General features: G+C 40.3%; 1 protein-coding gene across 4 annotated transcripts in view; it reads right to left on the reverse strand.

Annotated features, from left to right (window-relative positions):
- Positions 1 to 25,196, reverse strand: part of GATAD2B (GATA zinc finger domain containing 2B) — an 82,352-nt gene that overhangs the window by 39,277 nt on the left and 17,879 nt on the right. Inside the window, exon 2 of one of the 4 annotated variants that reach the window (XM_036856588.1) lies at positions 15,101 to 15,142. The exons of the other annotated variants lie outside the window; for them this stretch is intronic. The gene's annotated coding sequence lies outside the window, so the exon portion shown is untranslated. The remainder of the gene's footprint in view (positions 1 to 15,100; positions 15,143 to 25,196) is intronic. 4 annotated transcript variants of the gene reach the window in all.

The following is a 25,196-nucleotide window of genomic DNA, read 5'->3' on the forward strand; positions in this document are numbered from 1 at the left end:
TTGTCTTAAGCCACTCTTAGGTAGAATATCACAAGTCCTACTTAAATTGATCTACACTGAAAACAAAGGCACATTAACCCTTTCACCCAAATCCTGATTTATTTTTCTGATACAGTACGCATTTGGTTATTGTCTTCCTTCTTCCTCTACCAACTTATAAACACTATGGAGTGAAGGATTTGTCTACTTTGTTCACTGCTATATCCCCAGTTCTGAGATAAGTTCCTGGCACTTAAAAAAAAATGACTCAATGATTACCTGTTAAGTGAATAACTGAATCCTTCATTTGCATGCTACTTTGGTAGTGGACAATGGAGCAAATGAGACTGAGCAAATGCTACACAATTTTAACTTCAACAGCAGAGCTGATTCATTTCTGCTATTTCAGGATTATTCAGCTTTCTTACTAGATGGAGACTTCTGATGATTATTCTCTATATAAACATCTTCCCATTTCTAAAGCAAGAAGCTTCAACCCCCATACAATATCCCCACCCTATTCTAGGTGGTCAGCTAAGTTTTGGCTCCCCATTTTTCATTTGGGTTTGTAGGTCAAGGAGGCAAGGGGATATACCATGCAACTGCCACCCCCTGGGGTCACAGAGAAAATTATGTATCAGATACACATATATGGGTAATTAACACCAAGGCATCAAGAGCCCCTAAAATGATTTCTGTGGCTATGATTTAGAATGGGAAAATAACAACACAGAGCATCATCAACAGAGAAGGACCTTAAGACCCTTTCAGCAGGAGAGAACAGCTTCTCAGCTGGTTTCTTGCTGAATCAATTTTTCATATAAATCTGATTAGCCTTCTTGCAGTATAATACCTTCCACTATTACTTACTACCTGGCCCCCTCTACTCTGCCCTCCTAACCAAGTTACTCTGTCCCAATCTTCCAGAAGACAGTTTCACTTTTATATATACATATACTACTCTCCTAGACTTTCCCCTGCCACACTTCTAAGTAAATTTCTGTTCTTTATGATAAAACATATTGCCTAGTTAATTAGTCCTATCCAAGTATTTATTTTTCCAATGTCTTGGTACTGTTGCTCACTGCCCATCAAAATCAATCCCCCCCTCCTTCCATAGTAATGGAAATACCGGCTACCTAGCTGTTCAGCTCACTACATTTCCTAGCCTCCCTTGGTGATCGTTAGGCTAAATTCTTGCCTTGCCGATGGAATAAAGAGGACTGATGTGTGCCGCTTTCAGCCCAAGAACTATTAAAAGTAGGCAAACTCTTTCATGCTTTTTCCCCTTCCTGCTGGCTGCAACACAGTTTCAAGCCTGCAGACAAGGACAATACCCTAGAAGTTGATCCCCCTGATAGTGGTATCAGCATCTCTTAGGAATTTATTGGATATACAAACTCTCGAGCCCCATTCCAAACCCATGAATCAGAAATTCTGGGGAAAGAGACTAGGGACTGTGTTTTATGTTTTAACAAGCATTCCAGGTGACTCTGATGCACGCTAAAGTATAAGAACCATTGTTCTAGGGATCAGCAGGAAAATTAATATAAAAGAACCTGAGTTCCTGAATTACCACACAAAACAACAGAGCATCAGGAACCAATCACTTTGGGCAATTACATGAAAGAAATACGTTCTATCTTGTTTGTGCCCTTGAGTTTTTGGATCTTTGTTGCAGCTCTTAGGCATACTCTCCCAGTTCTCAAAACTTTTTGGTCTCAGGATCCCTTTAAGAGGACACTCCTAAAAATTAAGACTCCAAAGAGATTTTTTGCTTGTACGCTATAGCTATCAATAGTCACCATATTAGAAATTAAAACAGAATTTTAAAAACATTAGTTCATTAGGACTTCCCTGGTGGTGCAATGGTTAAGAATCCGCCTGCCAATGCAGGGGACATGGGTTCAAGCCCTGGTCCAGGAAGATCTCACATGCCGCGGAGCAACTAATCCCGCGCGCCACAACTACTGAAGCTCACGCGCCTAGAGCCTGTGCTCCACAACAAGAGAATCCACCGCAATGAGAAGCCCGCGCACCGCAAGAAGAGTAGCCCCCACTCCCTGCAACTAGAGAAAGCCTGCGCGCAGCAACGAAGACCCAATGCAGACAAAAAAAAAATTTAAAAACACAAAAAAGACCGCTGGATTCCCATAACTGCTGCTGCATTCAATCTGCTGTGATATGTTGTTTTAGTTGAAGTATATATATATGGAGAAAAGCATTTTTTTAAATATTTATTTATTACTTATTTGTCTGCATCAGGTCTTAGCTGAGGCACGCGGGATCTATGCTGCTGCATGTGGGATCTTTAATTGCAGCATGCGAACTTCTTAGTTGCAGCATGTGGGATCTAGTTCCCTGACCAGGGATCAAATCCAGGCCCCCTGCATTGGGAGTGTGCAGTCTTAGCCACTGGACCACCAGGGAAGTCCCCCAAAAAATCTGGTCTTAAACAGATGAGTAGTTAGAAAAAGAAGGGCATTTTTTTAAAATTTAAAGTCTTTAATGAACTCATTATTTAAAGAAACTTTTTCAGCTTTGAAATTTTAAACTTACAGAAAGTTGCAAAAATAGTTCAGAGAAGCCCTACATACTCTTCATCCTGTTCTCCCTAATGTTAACATCTTTTTAAAAAATTATTTTTAAAATTGAAGTATTTTAAAATTAAATTTTAACTAAAGTATAGTTGTAGTGTTATCTTACATAACCACAGTATAACATTACTGAAACCAAGAAATGAATATTGGTTTTTCTAAAATTTCTGTTTATTTTTGGCTGCGTTGGGTCTTCGTTGTTGTGCACGGGCTTTCTCTAGTTGCAGCAAGCAGGGGCTACTCTTGTTGCAGTGCGCAGGCTTCTCACTGCGGTGGCTTCTCTTGTTGCGGAGCACAGGCTCTAGGCGCGCAGGCTTCAGTAGTTGTGGCGCACAGGCTTGGTAGTTGTGGTTCACGGGCTCTAGAGTGCAGGCTCAGTAGTTGTGGCGCATGGGCTTAGCTGCTTCGCAGCATGTGGGATTTTCCTGGACCAGGGATCGAACTTGTGTCCCCTGCATTGGCAGGTGGATTCCCAACCACTGTGCCACTAGAGAAGTCCCCTGAATTGCTGATACAATACTATTAGCTACTCTACAGGCCTTATGCACATTTCACTAGTTTTCCTGCTAATATCCTTTTCAGACCCAGGATACAATCCACAATCCCACATAGTATTTAGTTGTCATGTCTCTTTGGTCTCCTCTAACATGTGGCAGTTTATTAGTCTTTCTTTACCTTCACATTTTTGAAGAGTACTGGCCAGTTCTTTTGTAACATATATCTCAATTTGGGTTTGCCTGATGTTTTCACATGATTAGACTGAGCCTATGTATTTTTGGCAATGTCACAAAAGTGATGTTGTGGCTTTCTCAGTGTATCATATCAGGAAGTACATAATGTCAATATGTTGAACTTTAATCACTTGACTGAGGTGGTGTCTGCCAGGTTTCTCCACTGAAAAGTTATTATGGGGAGATACTGGAAGGTTATGCTAAATCTCATTTTGCATCAAACTTCCACCCACTAATTTTAACATCTATAGATAATTCTTCTTTGTTTTTAATATTTGTTTATTTTTTAGCTGTGTTGGGTCTTAGCTGTGGCACGCAGGATCTTTTGTTGAGGTGCGGGCTCTTCGCTTCATTGCGGTGCACAGCCTTCTCGCTAATTGTGGTGTGCAGACTTAGTTGCCCCTCGGCATGTGGGATCTTAGTTCCCTGAACAGGGATCGAACGGGCACCCCCTGCATTGCAAGACAGATTCTTAACCACTGGACCACCAGGGAAGTCCTTACAGGTAATTCTTGCCTGCAACAATTATTACTGTAGCATTTGCCTAATGTTTCCATCATTCTTACATATTTTGAATTTTACTGGAATAAATAGCTGTCCCCTCTTCCCCATTTATTTATTCAAGTATTTATTTATAGCAGTATGGACTTGTGGATATTTATTTTATCCCATGGGTTATAGTTCATTACTATCATTACTTATTTTATTCTTCAAACTGTCCCAGACTTGGTCACTGGAAGTTCCTTCAAGTTGACTCTCCATCTTTTTTTTTTTTTTTTAGCATTTCATTACTTTCTGGTTACACGTGATATTTCAGATTCATGTGAATTTTTTCTCTGCCCTAGTCATTTCTCCAAGGAGCTCTGGTTCCTTTTATTGGATACTGGCATCTAGAAACCAAGAACTGGTGTCATATGTGCTTGCTGCGCTACGGTGGTGTCCTCTCAGAACAAGAAATATATGTATGTGCATACAAGCACACGTCCATGTCTATATCTGTATATGTGTATGTGTGCAAAAACATGTATACAGATTAAAACTCGTGAGTTCATACTGATAACAGAGAGGGATATTCTAATACTCTTTTCAATTGGTCAGAATTGTGGACACCTTCATCTTTGATATACTCAAAGCTCAACACACGTGGGCAAAGGACTTGAACAGATATTTATCCAAAAAATATACTAATGGCCAAAAAGCACACGAAAAGATGCTCAACATCATTAGTCATTAGAGAAATACAAACCAAAACCACAATGAGATACCAATTCATACCTCCCAGGATGACTATAATCAAAAAGACAGAAAATAAGTGTTGGTGAGAATATGGAGAAAGTGTAATTCTAGTATATTGCTGGCAGGAATGTAAAGTGGGACATCTGCTTTGGAAAATGGTTTGGTAGTTCCTCAGAAAGTTAGAATTATCAAAAACATAGAATCGGGCTTCCCTGGTGGCGCAGTGGTTGAGAGCCTGCCTGCCGATGCAGGGGATGCGGGTTCGAGCCCTGGTCTGGGAGGATCCCACATGCCGCGGAGCGGCTGGGCCCGTGAGCCACAGCTGCTGGGCCTGCGTGTCTGGGGCCTGTGCTCCGCAACGGGAGAGGCCCGCGCACCGCGATGAGGAGTGGCCCCCGCTCGCCGCAACTGGGGAGAGCCCTTGCACAGAAATGAAGACCCAACACAGCCAGGAATGAATAAATAAATAAATAATAATTTAAAAAAAAAAAAAAAGCTATGGAGTCTACAGAAAATATTAAAAAAAACAAAAACAAAAACATAGAATCATCATATGCCCCAGGAATTCCATTCATAGGTAAATAACTAAAAGAATGGAAAACAGGTATTTGGGACTTCCCTGGTGGCGCAGTGGTTAAGAATCCGCCTACCAATGCAGGGGACACAGGTTCGATCCCTGGTCCGGGAAGATCTCACATGCCGCAGAGCAACTAAGCCCATGCGCCACCAACTACTGAGCCTGCACTCTAGAGCCCACGAGCCACAACTATTGAGCCCACACACCACAACTACTGAAGCCCATGCGCCAAGAGCCCATGCTCCACAACAAGAGAAGCCACCGCAATGATAAGTCCACACACCACAACGAAGAGTAGTGCCCCTGTCCTCCACTCACCACAACTAGAGAAAGTCTGCGGGCAGCAACGAAGACCCAACGCAGCCAAAAATAAACAAATAAAAAATAAATTAAAAAAAAAAAAAAGAAAACAGGTATTCAAACAAAAACCTGTACAAAATGTTCGTAGCAGTACTACTTACAATAGCAAAAAAGGTGGAAACCACCCCAATGTTCACATGAATGTGAACTGATGAATGGATAAGCAAAATGTGGTATATTCTTAAAGTGGATATTATTCAGGCATAAAAATGAATGAAGTACTGATATATGCTACAACATGGATGAACCTCAAAAACATGCTAAGTGAAAGAACAGACGAAAAAGGTCACATACTGGATGGTTCCATTTATATGAAATATCCAGAATAGATATATCCATGGAGACAGAAACCAGACTAGTGGTTGCAAGGCGCTGGGAAATGGAGAAATGGGAAGTGACTGCTTAATGGGTACAGGTTTCCTTTTGGGGTGATGAAAATGTTCTGAAATTTGATTTAGGTAGTGGTTGCAAAACGCTGTGAATGTACTAAATGCCACCGAATTATACAACTTAAAATAGTTAATTCTGTTACGTGAATTTTACCTCAATTAAAAAAAAAAAACAACACAGTAGTTTCTAAAGGTTAGTTGCAACGTGAAATCTGAAACCTTATCAATAAACTTCATACTGTTACTTTAAAATCCATTGTCTACCTTATACTCTGAATGGCTCTTTTACCCAAGCATGATTTTTTTACATCATGCATTCATCATCTGGAAAATTCTGGTCCACTAGGTCATGTAGATTTCAAATGCTGATACAGTTCATTATAAAATATATATTTTTAAAAATCACATTTGTCAATACCACCACTAATCTCAGCAGAAAAGTATTGATATTTAAGTCCTGGAAGCTGTCAAACTCATGGTTTAATTTTTATTCGAATTTTATCACTGGGCACAAATACAGTCAGTTGCTTTCCTTGAAAAATTTTAAGAATATGTCTGCCAAATACCCAAATCTAAAGATCATAGTTCACTGATAATTCTTTTTTTTTTTTTTTTTTTTTAATTTTGTAGGCTGTGCCGTGCGGCATGTGGGATCTTAGTTCCCCGACCAGAAATCAAACCCGTGCCCCCTACATTGGGGGCACAGTCTTAACCACTGGACCACCAGGGAAGTCCCTGATTATTCTTTCATCAAGTGACAAGTAAAATCAATGTTCTATGAAGAAAGCAGCTAGGTAGCTTGTAACTTGATTACACTTTTCCTTGAGTCCTTGAGACAACCACTGTAGCTCAACATGTAGCAAAAGTGGTTTATAAGTACTTCTCATTTCATCACACAAAATATTCAAAACCCATGTTCTGAAAGGTCAAGATTAAATAAAATTCTTTTTTTTTTTTAAAGTGGAAATTTTTTTTTTTTAATTAATTAATTTATTTTATTTTTGGCTGTGTTGGGTCTTCGTTTCTGTGCGAGGGCTTTCTCTAGTTGTGGCAAGCGGGGGTCACTCTTCGTCGATGTGCACGGGCCTCTCACTATCGCGGCCTCTCTTGTTGTGGAGCACAGGCTCCAGACGCGCAAGCTCAGTAGTTGTGGCTCACGGGCCTAGTTGCTCCGTGGCATGTGGGATCTTCCCAGACCAGGGCTCGAACCCATGTGCCCTGCATTAGCAGGCAGATTCTCAACCACTGCGCCACCAGGGAAGCCCCTAAAATTCATTTTTACTGCTTCATCAAGAACATTCTTAAGTGAAACTAGATTTTTTTTTTAACCTGCAAGTTTAAACTGCATGGCAATGAAGAATACAATGACTACTAGTACAGTTTGGTGCCACCGCTTTGATTCATACTAAGGCATCAGAGCAGTTTTACTCACCACTGTTTTTGGATCATCAGTGCAAATGCCAACAAAGGGAAAAAGGCAAAATAATGCCTCTGTATTACTATGAAATAGCTTTCATCGCAGGACTCCCTGAAAGGGTCTCAGGGATCCACAAGAGTCCATAGATCACACTTCTACTTTTTTGTGTTAGTTTCTGCTTTATAACAAAGTGAATCAGCTATACATATACATATATCCCCGTATCTCTTCCCTCTTGCGTCTCCCTCCCTCCCTATCCCGCCCCTCTAGGTGGTCACAAAGCACCAAGCTGATCTCCCTGTGCTATGTGGCTGCTTCCCACTAGCTATTGATTTTACATTTAGTAGTGTATTTATGTCCATGCCACTCTCTTACTTTGTCCCAGCTTACCCTTCCCCCGCCCCGTGTCCTCAGTCCATTCTCTAGTAGGTCTGTGTCTTTATTCCCGTCCTGCCCCTAGGTTCTTCAAAACCTTTTTTTTTTTTTTTTAGATTCCATATATATGTGTTAGCATACGGTATTTGTTTTTCTCTTTCTGACTTACTTCACTGTATGACAGACTCTAGGTCCACCCACCTCACTACAAATAACTCAATTTCGTTTCTTTTTACGGCTGAGTAATATTCCATTGTATATATGTGCCACATCTTCTTTATCCATTCATCCGATGATGGACACTTAGGTTGCTTCCATGTCCTGGCTATTGTAAATAGAGCTGCAATGAACACTGTGGTACATGACTCTTTTTGAATTATGGTTTTCTCAGGGTATATGCCCAGTAGTGGGATTGCTGGGTAGTATGGTAGTTCTATTTTTAGTTTTTCAAGGAACCTCCATACTGGTCTCCATAGTGGCTGTATCAATTTACATTCCCACCAACAGGGCAAGAGGGTTCCCTTTTCTCCACACCCTCTCCAGCATTTACTGTTTGTAGATTGTTTGATGATGGCCATTCTGACTGGTGTGAGGTGATACCTCACTGTACTTCTGATTTGCATTTCTCTAATGATTAGTGATGTTGAGCATCCTTTCATGTGTTTGTTGGCTATCTGTATATCTTCTTTGGAGAAATGTCTATTTAGGTCTTCTGTCCATTTTTGGATTGGGTTGTTTGTTTTTTGATATTGAGCTGCAGGAGCTGCTTGTAAATTTTAGAGATTAATCCTTTGTCACTTGCTTCATTTGCAAATATTTTCTCCCATTCTGAGGGTTGTCTTTTCGTCTTGTTTATGGTTTCCTTTGCTGTGCAAAAGCTTTTAAGTTTCATTAGGTCCCATTTGTTTATTTTTGTTTTTATTTCCATTTCTCTAGAAGGTGGGTCAAAAAGGTAGATCACACTTCTAATACACTTGTTAGAGTAACCTACCAATTCATACTATTTTGCAGGTTTAATGCAAACTCCTTGGCAGCAAATCTCTCCTTTGTACTTCCCTTATTATCCACTACTATGAAATGCCCCAATAGACCATGTAAGCACTGTTATTGCCTAACCAACTCCAAATGGTACTTTCTTTCACCTAACTCGCATCAGCTACGTCAACGGACCTCTTCCCACTATTCCCCAGGCTAAAGAATCCCATTCCTAAAAGCCTGAAATGATTAATTCCTTCTGGTCCATTTAAATCTAGTCTATTTTAATTACTTCCCTTTTGATTTCCAGAACTTGCTTTCTGGTTCACTTTTCTTAAAAAAAAAAAAGGACTCTTGATCTAGAACAGGAGTCTGCAAACTTTTTCTGTAAAGGGTCAGACAGTAAATATTTTACACTTTGTGGGCTAACTTCTCAACTCTGCTGTTGTAAGCAAAAGGCTGTGTTCTAGTAAAACTTTATTTATAAAACCAGGCAGTAGCTGTAGTTTCTGACTCCTGATCTAGACTCTTCCAACATATACGTCAATCAATCCAGTGTAACTCAAAAGATGCCAAAAGTTTAAAAAGGATATAGTTACAGACTGGCTAAAGAAACTAATAGGAACACTGAAAACAGTATACACAAACCCAATAGATAGGAATATTAGTAATAGCTGCTAACACTCACTGAGGTCTTATTATTTGCTAAGCACTGTGCTAAAGTGCTTCACAATGCATTACTTCATTTAAGCCCTTTAAAGGAGAGCTTTAATAATTTAAATAATTCTCCTTTTACAGAAGAGAAAACAGAAACATATAAGGTCTCATAGTTTGTAAGTAGCTAAGCCTGACTCAAACACAGGTCTTTCCTACTGCACGGCCCATGTTCCTAATCATCAGACTATGCTATCTGTCTATATTGTCATTTTTTAAAAAATAATCCTTTTTTAAATTTTTAAAATAGATTTTATTTATTATTTATTTATTTATTTATGGCTGTGTTGGGTCTTCATTGCCGGGCTTTCTCTAGTTGTGGTGTGTGGGCTTCTCATTGCGGTGGCTTCTCTCACTGCAGAGCACAGGCTCTAGGCGCGCGGGCTTCGGTATTTGTGGCTTGCGGGCTCTAGAGCGCAGCCTCAGTAGTTGTGGCGCATGGGATTAGTTGCTCCGCGGCATGTGGGACCTTCCCGGACCAGGGCTCGAACCCATGTCCCCTGCGTTGGCAGGTGGATTCTTAACCACTGTGCCACCAGGGAAGCCCCCCATTTTTAGTTTTTTAATCCAAACTGCTAAGGAAGTAATTCTAAATAAAACAGACAGTCACTGTTTTAACAGTCTCTTCTATTTCATTGAGTTTACTGCACAAACCTTGGCTCACGTCCTTGAATGGAAGAGCCTAGGTGACCTTGCCTTAGATGACACACTGTTTTGTTTAATAATACACACCAAGGATCATAAAGGCTCCTATGCTTAAATGAGACAAGTTAGGATGTGCTGCCTAAAAAGCTCATGAATAGGAGGTAAGCAGCCCTCTCCCACTATCACCTTATAATAAATCAGCACAAATATAACATTATCTTATCATACTAACACATTTAATAATAATATATATTATAAAGAATAATTATAATAAATCAGCAGAAAAGTTCTGATATATATCAAAGGAAAGCTGCCAGACATTATTTAAAATATTAGAATGGGGAGATCAGCTTGGTGCTGTGTGACCACCTAGAGGGGTGGGATAGGGAGGGTGGGAGGGAGACGCAAGAGGGAGGAGATATGGGGATGTATGTATATGTATAGCTGATTCACTTTGCTATAAAGCAGAAACTAACACACCATTGTAAAGCAATTATACTCCAATAAAGATGCTAAAAAAAAAAATAAAACATTAGAATGAAGGAGACAGAGGTGGTCAAAGGACATATTTTTCACACATCCTTCAAAACTACTCTTCAGTCACTCCTAAACAGTAACTAGGGCCTATGGGAATTAAGAAAAAAAAAAAATCTGTCCACTGATAGAATGTGCTAACTTATGCCTCACTGATTTTAACTACCTAACCATAGATTATCGCTACTAATCTGCTTCCAGGTACAAAGAGAAAAGTTAAAAGTGAAAGACTGCAAAAGATTTTTGAAACCTATCAGTCGAATACGTAAGCATCCTATAGACAGAATTAAAACATAACAATACTATACATACGCACCTGTAAAACGGCTGGTTCCCATGGAGGACATTACAAATAATATTGGGTTGGCCAAAAAGTGCCTTCGGTTTTTAAGTGAAAATAAAAGACACATTTTTCATTTTCACCAAGAACTTTATTGAACAACGTATTCACCCTTTTGTTCCACTACCTTCTGCCATTTTTTTTAATAAATTTATTTATTTATTTTTTATTTTTGGCTGTGCTGGGTCTTTGTTTCTGTGCGAGGGCTTTCTCTAGTTGCGGCAAGCGGGGACCACTCTTCATCGCGGTGCGCGGGCCTCTCACTGTCGCGGCCTCTCTTGCTGCAGAGCACAGGCTCCAGACGCGCAGGCTCAGTAGTTGTGGCTCACGGGCCCAGTTGCTCCGCGACATGTGGGATCTTCCCAGACCAGGGCTCAAACCCATGTCCCCTGCATTGGCAGGCAGATTCTCACCCACTGTGCCACCAGGGAAGCCCCCTTCTGCCATCCTTCAGGCAACTTCATAATTCTATCTTCCCAAAACTTTTTTTTTTTTTTTTTTTAATTTTTGGCTGCATTGGGTCTTCGTTGCTGCACGCGGGGGCTACTCTTCATTGCGGTGCGTGGGTTTCTCATTGCGGTGGCTTCTCTTTTTGCAGAGCACGGGCTCTAGGCACGGGCTTCAGTAGTTGTGGCTTGTGGGCTCAGTAGTTGTGGCTCGCAGGCTCTAGATGCTGGCTCAGTAGTTGTGGCTCACGGGCTTACTTGCTCTGCGGCATGTGAGATCTTCCTGGACCAGGAATCGAACCCGTGTCCCCTGCATTGGCAGGCAGATTCTTAATCACTGTGCCACCAAGGAAGTCTCCCAAAACTTTTCATCTTTTTGAGCAAAGAACTGTTCCAGGTGCCTTTTACAGTCTTCCAGGGAACTGAAATTTTTTCCAATAACAGAATTTTGTAGGGACTTCCCTGGTGGCGCAGTGGTTAAGAATCCGTCTGCTGGGCTTCCCTGGTGTCGCAGTGGTTGAGAATCTGCCTGCCAATGCAGGGGACATGGGTTCCAGCCCTGGTCCGGGAAGATCCCACATGCTGCGGAGCAACTAGACCTGTGAGCCACAACTACTGAGCCTGCGCATCTGGAGCCTGTGCTCTGCAACAAGAGAGGCCGCGATAGTGAGAGGCCCGCGCACCGCGATGAAGAGTGGCCCCCGCTTGCCGCAGCTAGAGGAAGCCCTCGCACAGAAACGAAGACCCAACACAGCCAAAAAATAAATAAATAAATAAATAATATTTTAAAAGGTGCTAATAATTAAAAAAAAAAAAAAAAAAGTTTTTTTTTCACTTAACTTACGTGGAACCCAAACACCAAAGCAATTAACATAACCAAGCTGGTGCAAATGACTTTCAATGCTTGATTTGGATATTTTGAGTATGTGGGCTATCTCCCGCGTGGTATAACGTTGATTGTTCTCAATTAATATCTCGACTTGACCGCTATCAACTTCAACTGGTCTATCCGACCGTGGAGCATCGTCCAGCGGGAAGTCTCCAGTACGAAACTTCGCAAACCATTTTTGACACATTCGATCAGTCACAGCACCTTCTCCATACACTGCAGAAATCTATTTTTGCATTTCAGTTGCATTTTTACCTTTCTTGAAATAATAAAGCATAATATACTGAAAGTGTTGCTTTTTTCTTCCATTTTCAATATTAAAATAGCTACACAAAAATTCACCAATTTTGATATCTTTTTTTAGATGCACGCTGATATGACAGCTGTCACATACAATCTAACAAAACTGTTTTGAATGAAGATGAAGACAACTAAGTGCTACTAGAGCCATCTTACGGAAAAAACCGAACAAACCTTTTGGCCAACCCAATAGTATAAGAGGATAACATCAACTCAAAAAGGTAATTATTACTTCCAAGAACTAGGGAATCACACAACTTGGAATGAATCTTTATCTAGCCTTTAGGTTTGAGCTAGGCTGGTCTCTGTTGCTGTTTTGTCTTTAGTATTCAACTGACAGGGAAAAAAATCTCCCTTAATCAAAATGGACATTTGGAAGAGTGAGCTCCAGCTACTTGTGGTGGGGAAGTAACTGGGGGCAGCCTAGGAAATAAGCAGGCCAGCCACTCTTCTAAGTCCCAACCAGCAACCCTTAAAGAAAGTACAACCTCATATGCACCTCCTCACACTTGCATCAACACTCACATATCAAAGAGAAAAATATACACAGTATATTCAAAGATTGTTGCTTGTGAAAACATGGCAAGAACACAAATTCATGGGCTATAACACAAAGACTCAAAAAGACTGAATTAAGGAACTTCCTCTAGACTGCAACATGACAAACCTTATTATAGGATAAACTACTTCAAAAGTTCTCTCTTACTCTAAAGTCTCCCTACCCACTTACTGCACATCAGCGTCATTACTCCAATCAGACAGGAGCAAAATAAACTTACATAAAATGACTGTAACAGTATGACCTTCTTTTATTCCCTAACACACTTTATTTCACATTTCCACTTAACACAAGAGCTGTTTCATATATACGTTAACACACCTAAGAAGCACATAAAGTGAAATTAAGAAACTAGGAAAAAAGGCACCATGGTAAATTAGTGGTAAATTGAAATACAATTTCTAAACGAGCTCTTAATGACCAATTAAAGATACAATCACTCCAACTGAATCCCAAAATTGTAACACTTGCAATGTCTGGAAGCTTAGATCTTTCATTTTTCCTTCCTTTCACATGCTGTTTGACCTTCCCTTTGAACAATCCTAACTCTGCAGCAGATGGCAGGGGGAGACTACTGCATTTTTGTAATACACGAAATAAAACAAAAACAAGAAATAAAGAGAAAAGAGGGGGAGGACTCAAAGGAGTAGCTAATAGATAGTATTTGCTCTATTATTTGGCCTTTTGCTTCTCCTTAAGAGCACCTCCCCCAGGACTTCCCTGGTGGTGCAGTGGTGAAGAATCCACCTGCCAATGCAGGGGACACAGGGGTCCGGGAAGATCCCACATGCCGCGGAGCAGCTGGGCCCGTGAGCCACAACTACTGAGCCTGCGCTCTAGAGCCTGCGAGCCACAACTACTGAAGCCTGCGCACCTAGAGCCCGTGCTCCGCAACTAGAGTAGCCACTGCAATGAGAAGCCCGCGCACCGCAACGAAGAGTAGCCCCCACTTGCTGCAACCAGAGAAAGCCCGTGCACAGCTATGAAGACCCAACACAGCCAAAAATAAATAAATAAACAAATAAATTTCTAAAAGAAAAAAAAAGAGCACCTCCCCCCTCACCCTGTACCCTTGGCAATACTGAATGATTAGAAACAGTCTGGAAGAAAAGAAAAAAGTAACAAATTATAGCTGTTAAATTCAGGAGGCATTTCTCTTCTAGTCACCCCTCTTCCTCAAGCACACACACCTCCGAATCGGGGCAGGAAGAAGAGACTCGGAACAAACTGCTTCACCTTCCAGAAGAGTTATTACTACACTTCACTAGGAACAAGGTCACTACCACCTGGACACAGAAGCCCTGTCTCATTTTGCCACAACAGAAATATGTGTTTTTTTGTTTTGCTTTTTTTCAATAAAGACAGGAAGGAAAAAAATGTGCGTATGTACATACATCAAAAGGGTATTTTTCTTGCTCTAAGCCTTCCCCTGTTCCTTGTCCATCAGCACAAGTAAGCAGAGATGACGCAGACTTCCTTATATAATAGCCTGTGATTTCCTAGACTGCAGGCTTTTCCCTTTGTGTTCTGTATACACTTACACATGCGAGTGCGCGCACATTCTCATTGCTTTGCAGCCCCTGGCACGATGCCAGCACTCAGTCAGCTGGTTGACTCCATTCACAGAGCAGCCTCGGAGCTGACACGGGAAGGGGGGGTGGGTAGTGAGGATAAGGGGGAGCTAGAACCATCACTGCTACAGACAAAAGAAATTTAAAAAAAGAAAAAGAAGACCTTAGCATAACATTCCTCTCACAGCTTCAGCTTGAAGAAAACTAGAATCCAGAGACCATTATAGCAAAAGGATGAAGTAGAAGGGTTGAGGATCCAAACCAAAAGGAGCTTTGTATGAGAAACAATTATCCTGCAACAAATTTTTAAAAGCAACAGTACTTATTACTTCAATCCCATCAGAAACCTCAGCGTATCACCTTCTACACATAGTGAGGAAAACGTTGTGAAGAATTGAGTTTCTGCTTTTAGAAAAAGAAAAAAAGGGCAGGGGGGGGGGCGGGCAAGACAGTTAAACGTACTTACAGGTATACATTTTTCTGCTCCCTCCTTTAGCTGCCAGGAAAGCTGGAGACAAGAAAGGGGAGGAAACAGAAAAAGGAGGAAAAAAAGGAATAAGAGATGGGTTTAGGTTTGTTTGTTTGTTTGTTTTGTTTTGTTTTTTAGGAGGGGTTCCCTTTCTCTGTCTATCGTAAGAGAAGCTCTTTCTATAGCACAGGGGAGGCCCCATACGTGCCAGCCCCCCTGGGAGACCTGCACAAACCCGGTCTCCAAGCGGGCACTGCCCTGCCAATCACATGGCGTACTGTTATATTAAACAAAAGAAACAGGGGGATGCTTACTTTTACCCATGATGCCTAGCGGGGGCAGGAGCGGGGTGGGGGGGATAAAAACCAGTTGTAGCCGGTTTATAACCTCAGGACATGGAATTATCTCTTAATTTTTAAAAGTCATTTGTGGTACAAAAGTCAGTTAGTCTCCCCACCCTAACTATCACCCCCATTATTCCGGCCTAGTGCCAAACTTTGCCTTCATTCATGAGAGCTAGTTTCCTCTCAAACCATGATGCTTTAACTGTTTAGTTTCCAAAGCCAACATCCAAGACAGGAAATCACAGCATCAATACCAAACCCCAAATTACCAAAAAACGAAGACATATTGCCAACCAAGCTCCTTTTCTTTATCCCTTATTGCTAGTGCTAGGGAACAGACACTGATAAGACACTAGATAAATTCACTAAAGATTTTTCTCCTGAAGCTGTCTCACAGGTAGATAGCTCATTTAGCCCTATCAATTCACACCACTCAGGGCAGTTGAATCCACATCTAACAAAAATCATATAGCAAGGTTTCACAGCAAAGTAGTCACAACAGTATATGCAAACTATAAAAATGGCTTAGGCCCTTGTAATGTATATTTTACAACAATTTCTCCTAATTAACATTTTTTTTGTTTTAGAACAGATGTCTCCAATCACTTTATAAGGAGTTTTTATTTCCCAAGAGTACTGATTAGGGGTCAGAAAGCAGTGGGAAAGAAATCCAAGCCAACCAAAGAGGAGGTAAGGCAGTGGTAACTGTTTTGGCCATCTACTAGCTGGAGGACCTTTACTCTAGGATCTCTGCAAGAAAATAATTCTTTATAAACAGTAACAGGGAATACTGGGGGCAGGGGAGAGATTTCCTTACTTTTCAATTGATATCTCTTATCAATATATCACCCAAATACCTGCCTCATTTGGGCCTCTGAAACTCAAATCGTAACTGTACTTACTCCATCAGAATCTCTCACAAGGGACTTCCTTGGTGGTTCAGTGGGTAAGACTCCGTGCTCCCAATGCAGGGGGCCCAGGTTCGATCCCTGGTCAGGGAACTAGATCCCGCATGCATGCCACAACTAAGAAGTCCGCATGCCGTGACTAAAAAAAATCCCGCGTGCCGCAACTAAGACAAATAAATAAACATGTTTAAGATGCCTTAAAAAAAAAGAATCTCCTACAAAACTCTTGTTTTGTCCAAATATTAAAGCTTCTAGAGTCTAGAGAATAGAGAAAAATAATTGACACCCTACCCAAAGATATTAATTTGTAAATAAAAGTTTTCCTGAGCAATCTAATATTAACTTCAATTTTCAGAAAAGGAATACTGAGCTATATCTGAAATAGGTAGTACTGATCACTGGCATAAGGCATTCAATAATTTACAAACTACAAAGGAAAACCCTACATCTACATCTACATCTACACCAAGCTAAACTTCAAGTGCTTGATGTTGTACCATCTCAGTCACAATAAGCTGTACTTAATAGGAGCCCATCAGAGGTCTCCAGATCTAGATACTATCATTTTAGGAGATAAAGGAAAACATGATGTCTGTGATAAATGGGGGAAAGAAAATAATCAATTTTCCTCTTAACACATTTCCACAAGAGACCAACTATGAATTTCAAACTGAAGTTCACTAGTTCCATGTTTAATCAGGGTAGGGAAGACTGTCCATCTTTTAACAATCATTCAGAGGTCATGCCCATTTAAATCCATACATTTGACTGCATCTAAACATTGGTCAGCCCGTGTGCCACAACTAGAGAGCCCGCATGCTGCAACGAAAGATCCCGCATGCCGCAGTGAAGATCCTGCATGCCACCACAACTAAGACCTGACGCACCCAAATAAATAAATAAATATTAAAATAAATAAATTAAAAAAAACCCTCTGGTTATCAGTGTTCAAGATAACATAAAAGGCTTAGATACAGTTAAGCTGTCGGGAGTGATTACCTTTAGCAAAGAGTTAATTCTCCCAACATTATACAGGTTAAGACAGTATACTATGTTTACTACAATGCCTGCCTTTATATTAAACTGATTAGTAGTCCAGAAGTACCAGAGATGCTCTCAAACCAACAGGTATTTTTCTTCAGAATCCTCAAAAATTAAGAACTATCTGGTAGCCAGTGACCCTGCTCTTTTCAGCTAAATCATCATCATCCAAAACCAAAGGTATTTAATTGTGTAAGCTGAAAACTTTAAATTTAGAAATACTCCTTGGTAAATGTTATCCAAGTTGTGATGCTCTGAAGAATATGAAATTCTTTAAGAAAAAGAGACGATCTAACATTCACTGAGCATTTAATACGCTAAATATTTATTTAATCCACGCAACAAACCAGAAAAGTGAGGTCCTTTCCCCGTTTTATAGATATGGAAACTAACTTGGTAAAATTAAGAAATTTGAATGAAGTCACTCATTCAGCTAACTCATTCAGTAGATGCTGGCTCCAATGTCCACACTTGGTCCACTACAGCATGATGACTTGAGCATTTCTTGGCCAAAACTCAAGAGCCCAGTTCACTATGTTTGCTGTGCCAATCTCCATTCTATGCCACTGGACTAAAGAAAATATCAGCCAAATACAACTGAAGTAAAAAATACAAACTCTTTGATTTCTACTCCTAGAAGACTTCATCCAGGACTTCTTTTGAAAGGCTGATAAGCATATACAATCTAGATATGTACAAAAGACATCTGATAGATAAATGTCTGGGAAGGTCAAATCATAAAGGGTACTAATCATCGTGAGGAAAGAGGTGATTATCTATCTGGACTCAGGAAACAGGATTCAAATTAATTATAACTAAAAGCTGGAAGGTACTCCTAAAAGACAAATATGAACTTCAGAGAATCAAATACTTTTTTAAAAACCTCAGCAATATCAGAAACAAATTTGCAAAAACTATATAGTCGCCCATCTCTGCTCTTTACAAATTTTATAAGTAATTTGCTAAATTTTTTGTGCCGGTTTTGATATATATCCTTGGGCTCAGAGAACAAATGGATCAAAATTAGAACCACTGCTAAGGTTAAAAAATAAGATCTATTTTTTTCTTTTTTTTCCCCCCGCCCACCATAAAAATCTACTTTTTTAAAAAAGCCAACTTAAAAATTTTAACATACACCTAAGATTATTTTGTATAAAATTCACAAGCTATTTATTGGTGTCAAAAGCAAACAAATAAACAAAACAAAAAAACCCCCAAAACCAAGCTAAAGTTAAAAAGCCCAAGCTAAAAACCCAAGCTGCAGGGCTTCCCTGGTGGCGCAGTGGTTGAGAATCTGCCTGCCAATGCAGGGGACACGGGTTCGAGCCCTGGTCTGGGAAGATCCCACATGCCGCGGAGCAACTGGGCCCGTGAGCCACAACTACTGAGCCTGAGCGTCTGGAGCCTGTGCTCTGCAACAAGAGAGGCCGCGATAGTGAGAGGCCCGCGCACCGTGATGAAGAGTGGCCCCCACTCGCCGCAACTGGAGAAAGCCCTCACACAGAAACGAAGACCCAACACAGCCAAAAATAAAAATAATAAATAAATAATAAATTAAAAAATTAAAAAAAAAAAACAAACAAAAAACCCCAAGCTGCATAGCTGTAAGTCCTCTCCTGCACACTCCTTATAGTCTGTTTTCAGTGGGTCTAGTCTATTTGGAGAAATCAGCTCATGATTTTGAAATTACTATTACAATAACAATCAGATCAAAGAAGAGCAGAACCCCATTCATCTGATCAATAAGCTTCCATTTTTTCATTAAGTGTAGATAAACTCAACTAATCAAAATGAGAAGTTAATTCTTAAGGCATGGGGAGTTCTTCTCTACATATTTAGAAATAGTACGTGCAATCAAGCAGTACTACAAAGAAAACCATTTTGCTGTCCCAAGCTTGATGCACAAATTGGGAATTACTTCCAGAATAATGCACTGATTTAGTCTTTAAAAACAGGTGATTTATGCTCATTAGGTAAAACAGAATAATTCCTATTTTAATGGGGAAAAAAATCAGTCTTCAATTACTTCAGAGTTATAAATTAGTGATTGATTGATGATACTGAAGTGTCTACCACTAATTGGATGTATTTATTAAAAATTTGGTTAAAGCAAATAAAAACTAACTACGCTGATACAGCAGAATATGGACTGGGTCTTACACAGGCACTAAAGAAAATGAGAACAAGACTTCCTGTTCTGAGATAGTATTTAAATTAAGGAGTACTGTTTTTTTTCAAAGTAGTATTCCTCAATGTGTTCAGTCCTGGGTTTACAGGAAATAAAATTGTTGTAGAGGGAACTTGCTGGTGGTCCAGTGGTTAGGACTGGGTGCTTTCACTGCCAGGTCCCAGGTTCAATCCCTGGTTGGGGAACTAAGATCCTGCAAGCCACGTGGTGCAGCCATAAAAAAAAAAAAATTGTTGTAGAGGCGACAAAGATCTCTACTGTTCAAGTATTGCAAATAATAAAAAGTTACTGTTATACCCTACTCTCAATGACTTAATCAGCGTACAGAAGAAGCAAATTACATCAACCATTTCATCTCTCATGAGACATAAAATGTTCCTAGACCAGTCTTTTCTATGAGGGTGGTTTACCCTACCAAAGGCACTGGGGAATTTCACTGTCTATCGCTAGGAAAAAGAAACATGAAAATCATCTAGAGCATTAAGTTAGTCTTTAACACCTACAAAATAATAATTCTCTTCCAAAAGACAAAGCAACTCCAGCGGGGATCCACAAGGTATCTAACTAGTATAGTCTCAGGGACTTCCCTGATGGCGCAGTGGTTAAGAATCCACCTGCCAATGCGGGGGACACAGGCTTGAGCCCTGATCAGGGAAGATCCCACATGCCGTGGAGCAACTAAGCCCGTGCGCCACAACTATTGAGCCTGCGCTCTAGAGTCCGCAAGCCACAACTACTGAGCCTGCGTGCCACAACTACTAAAGCCCACGCACCTAGAGCCCACGCTCCGCAACAGAAGCCACCTCAATGAGAAGCCCGCGCACCACAACAAAGAGTAGCCCCCGCTCACCGCAACTAGACAAAGCCCGCGCGCAGCAACAAAGACCCAATGCAGCCATAAATAAATAAATATATTTATTTAATTTTTTAAATAAATAAATAAATAAATAACTAGTATAGTCTCAAACCCCTAACTTATTCTCATCCTTGTATCAGCAGCATGCTATTGATTCCTAGGGACCAGGCCTGAGAACATCTCATTTCTTAATACTTGACTGCTGTTTTCATTCTCTCCTATCTGTACCTTCCCTGTACCTTTATAGGGGTACCAAGTTCTTTTCAGACAAGTCACATTTAAATGTTCATACACATCTGACAATAAAAACGCAACTCAAGGGACTTCCCTGGCAGTCCAGTGGTTAAGACTCCATGCTTCCATTGCAGGGGGCATGGGTTCCATCCCTGGTCAGGGAACTAAGATTCCGCATGCCACGTGGCACGGCCTAAAAACTAAAATAAACAAACGGACGAACAAAAAACAAAAATTTCAACCCAAACATCCTAAACACCTGTCATCAACTAAGTGCCACAGAGAAAAGTCATGTTTTAGTAGTCAAATTAACATTTTGTCATAGATTTTCTAAGCACATGGATTCTTCTTGACCTGGCTTCTTCCTGTTACTAGGTATCCACCAGTGTCTCTCCCTCTCTAGCTTTCAAAGGGTAGAGCTCCTAGGCTATGAGCAGCTTTGCTTAAAGCTTCAGATATTTTACTCTGCATTAAGCTTCTCATCTTTCGCTTCTGTTGTAAAGACTGCTCTTAGCTTTATCACTAAATCACAAACAATGCCTGTAATATATATATTATATATACACGCACACACGTGCGTGCACGCACACACGCACACACATACACATACACACACAGAGCTACCCTCTGTATGCTCATGTTCCACTCAATCTCCGACTTTAAAAGAGCCTCCAGGGGCTTCCCTGGTGGTCCAGCGGTTAAGACTGCGCTCCCAATGCAGGGGGCCTGGGTTCAGTCCCTGGTCGGGGAACTAGATCCCTGCATGCTGCAACTAAGAGCCCACCTGCCGCAACTAAAAGATCCTGCATGCCACAATGAAGATCCCTCGTGCCACAACGAAGACCTGGCGCAGCCAAATAAATAAACATTAAAAAAAAAAAAAAAAAAAGAGCCTCCAACAAGGAAGAATCTAAGATAAAATAAATTATCACAGCTACACGACTCCCATAAACTTTAAAAATCTATCCTCCACTTTAATAATTACCACACTGAATTCCTCTGCTCAACAGGCTATGCTAGAACTAGATCTACCTATCCATTAATGATCTGATCAGAGATGGAGAAATCGCTTTGGAGTCTAACCTACTGTCCTGACTGGGCAAGTTCAGAATTCACTTCAATCTGTGACAATCTTGGTACACCTATGACACAACCAGTTACTAGAATTTCAGGACAACCACCTCATATCACACTAATGAGGTAAATGGAGGCCAACATAAAAGGAAAGATCTGGAAAGAGAAAAGTGGTAAATATCTGATTGTCAAATTTAAATATCTTCAAAATATGTTCTCTATATTTTCAACATTAAAATTAACAACCTCAGTAATAGTGACACTTTGGGCCAGATAATTCTTTGTTCTAGGGTCTGTCCTGTGCACTGCAGGATGCTTACTCTGGCCTCTACATACTAGACACCAGTAGTAGTACCACCACCACCAGTTTTGAGAATGAAAAATGTCCCCATACACAGCCAAATGTCCTGTAGGGGGCAAAATCCTTCCCAGTTAAGGACCATTACATTAGAGTGAACACCACCAACATGATTTTACTCTCAAAGAGGTCTGTGTCTTGTATTACCAACAACCTCAACCCTGCAATTTAACACAAATACTACCAGAGGAAATAAGAAAAGTAAGAATAGTGTCAAATACCTTTAGGGGTGGGGAAGGATAATGACTAGGAGGGAGCATGAAAAAGGCTCCTGGGTGGAGGTAATCTTCTGTATCTATCTAGGTGGTCACCTTATAAAACATTTTCTGTATTTATACTATACCTCAATTAAAAAAGAAAAGTTTAACAAAAAAAACACAACAAAACAAAACAGAGGGACGACTTCCCTGGTGGGGCAGTGGTTAAGAATATGCCTTCCAATGCAGGGGACACAGGTCTGATCCCTGGTCTGGGAAGATCCCACATGCCGTGGAGCAACTAAGCCCATGCACCACAACTACTGAACCTGCACTCTAGAGCCCGCGAGCCAAAACTACTGAGCCTGCGTGCTGCAAGTACTGAAGCCCGCATGCTCTAGAGCCTGCATGCTGCAACTACTGAAACCAGCGTGCAACAAAGAATTATCTGGCCCGAAGTGTCACTATTACTGAGGTTAATTTTAATGTTGAAAATATAGAGAACATATTTTGAACATATTTTAAAGAGCCTGTGCTCCATAACAAGAGAGGCCACCGCAATGAGAAGCCCGCACATCGCAACGAAGAGTAGCCCCCGCTCACCACAACTAGAGAAAGCCCACACGCAGCAACGAAGAACCAACGCAGCCAAAAAAAAATAATAAAATAAATAAATTTTTAAAAAAACTGATAGGCAAGAAGCTTGATAGTATTTCCTTGCTTCAACGCTGCTAGAAATCAGGTGCAAAAGGTACAGAACCAAGACATCTGAGGAGCAGGGAGATGAGTACCTAAATACTTCTTGATGATGCAATGATTTACTCCTGAATTCAAGAGAGTTGACAGTATTCAGGTCCTTCCTTTAGGCACACAGCTCCAATTACTCATTCTTTTTTACCTACAAAGCTTTCTAAGATTGATAATCACATCTGAGATTAGGGTCATATATATCCTGTTCACTGAGACTTTCATACCTTTGACTTTGGAAGTGAAGAATGGCCCTTCCAAAACCCCTCTAACAAGAAAATCTCTAAGTAGCATTAAAGAGGTCTGCATGAGATCAGGTATGAAATATATTGGCTCCTAACACTAAGACAGTTGCTTATCCCCAAGCAAAAACCCCACTCAAACAAGAACTGGATTCTCTACTCCAACAAATAGGGCAGATAAAGGGGATAATCTGAAACAAAAAGGAAAGTAGGAGGGATCATAAAAACTGAACAGCTTGTGAGCCTGTAAGAGTGGCCGGGAATATTTTCAGACCAAGAAAGCAATTCCTAATACTGACTGAAATATTAAGTACAGAGAAGTTTAGAAGATCTTCCTATATCCTACTTGTACATCCATAAATTTCCTAGAAAAAAAAATGTCATCAGACTAGATATTTTATGCTTCATTGCTTTTTATATCCAAGGCAACGGTATTAAGATCCCTTTTTGAAGGGTCTTTTAAAAAAGAAAAATTCATTAACCAAACATTTCCAGCTGAATAAAAAATACTGTAGCTATGGCTTTGAAAACTAAAACAATATCGCTTAAAACACCTTTTATAAGGAAGAAAAGATGAAGAGCACTGATTTTACTTTTCCGTTTCTTCTAATATAATGAGAGCAGAACAGTCTTACGTAACCTGGGGAGAACGTGAACAAGACAGTTACCTCAAATAGGATTACTTGACTTTTGGCGCTGAACGTCTCAGACTACCCAATGGAGTGCAAGGGAAAGATTAATGTTTCTCAGGGAAATAAGTCATGATGTTTTTACAAATAATCAAAATTACATCATGTTGCCCTGAAGCGGAAGTATCTGCGTAAGAAAAATTTCTTCTGTAGGGACCTAGCACTATGTCTTTAAAAAACACCAACTATATTGCAATGGATTCAAAACACCACTACTGCTATATAGGTTAAGTTCCCAAAACTAAACACTTGGCCAAAGTTTAATACACCTAAAAGTAAAAGAAGGATTACTGAAAGAGATGTCCCTACTTCAATGACTTTGCATATTCAAATATTACATTCCTTTAAAGTGCTGCTGCTCTACTGAAAATTGTCGGAAATAATAAACAATAAGCTACCAAAACACCAATCCCAAATCACAAAGCTCTGGTAGATATTTAAAACTGTCAAATATCCAAGGTTAAATGAGAATCAGGAACTTTAATAACAAGCAAGTTAAGGAGTGATTCAAAGGGGGAAAATATATTAGATTTAGACTTATCCAAGAAGGTGAGACTACTACTGGGCAACCTTTTTTTTTTAAATTTTTAAATATTTATTTATCTATTTATTTATTTAGGCTGTGCTGGGTCTTAGCTGCAGCACGTGGGGTTGCAGCATGCGGGGTATTTGTTGTGCCACGCGGGCTCTTTAGTTGCGGCATGCGGACCTCTTAGTTGCAGCATGCAAACTCTTAGTTGCAGCACACGTGTGGGATCTAGTTCCCTAACAAGGGCCCCCTGCATTGGGAGCACCAAGTCTTACCCACTGGACCACCAGGGAAGTCCCTGGGCAACCATTTTTAAAACTTCCATGAAAGTCAATATCTGGCTGACTTTTCTTTGATTAGGATGTTCTTTCAAAAAACACAATCTGGGTATAACTACCTCCAACTTATTACAAGTATTCACCAAATAGCAGCTCATCTGCCCAGTTATATCACCATTATGCTAGGAAAAGAATTCATCTATACCACACATTGGCCTTTTTCTGTAGAGGGCCAGACAGTAAATATTTTAGGCTCTGAGGGCCTTATCTTTGTTGTGACTATTAACTCTGATACTGTAGCAGTGTGAAAGCTGTCATCGACAATATGTAATAAATAAGTGTGGTTATTTCCAATGAAACTTTATTTATGGAGACCAAAATCAGAATTTTGTATAATTTTCACATATC

This window comes from Balaenoptera musculus, chromosome 1 (genome assembly GCF_009873245.2).
Source record: "Balaenoptera musculus isolate JJ_BM4_2016_0621 chromosome 1, mBalMus1.pri.v3, whole genome shotgun sequence".
In the NCBI taxonomy this organism is placed as follows: domain Eukaryota; kingdom Metazoa; phylum Chordata; class Mammalia; order Artiodactyla; family Balaenopteridae; genus Balaenoptera; species Balaenoptera musculus.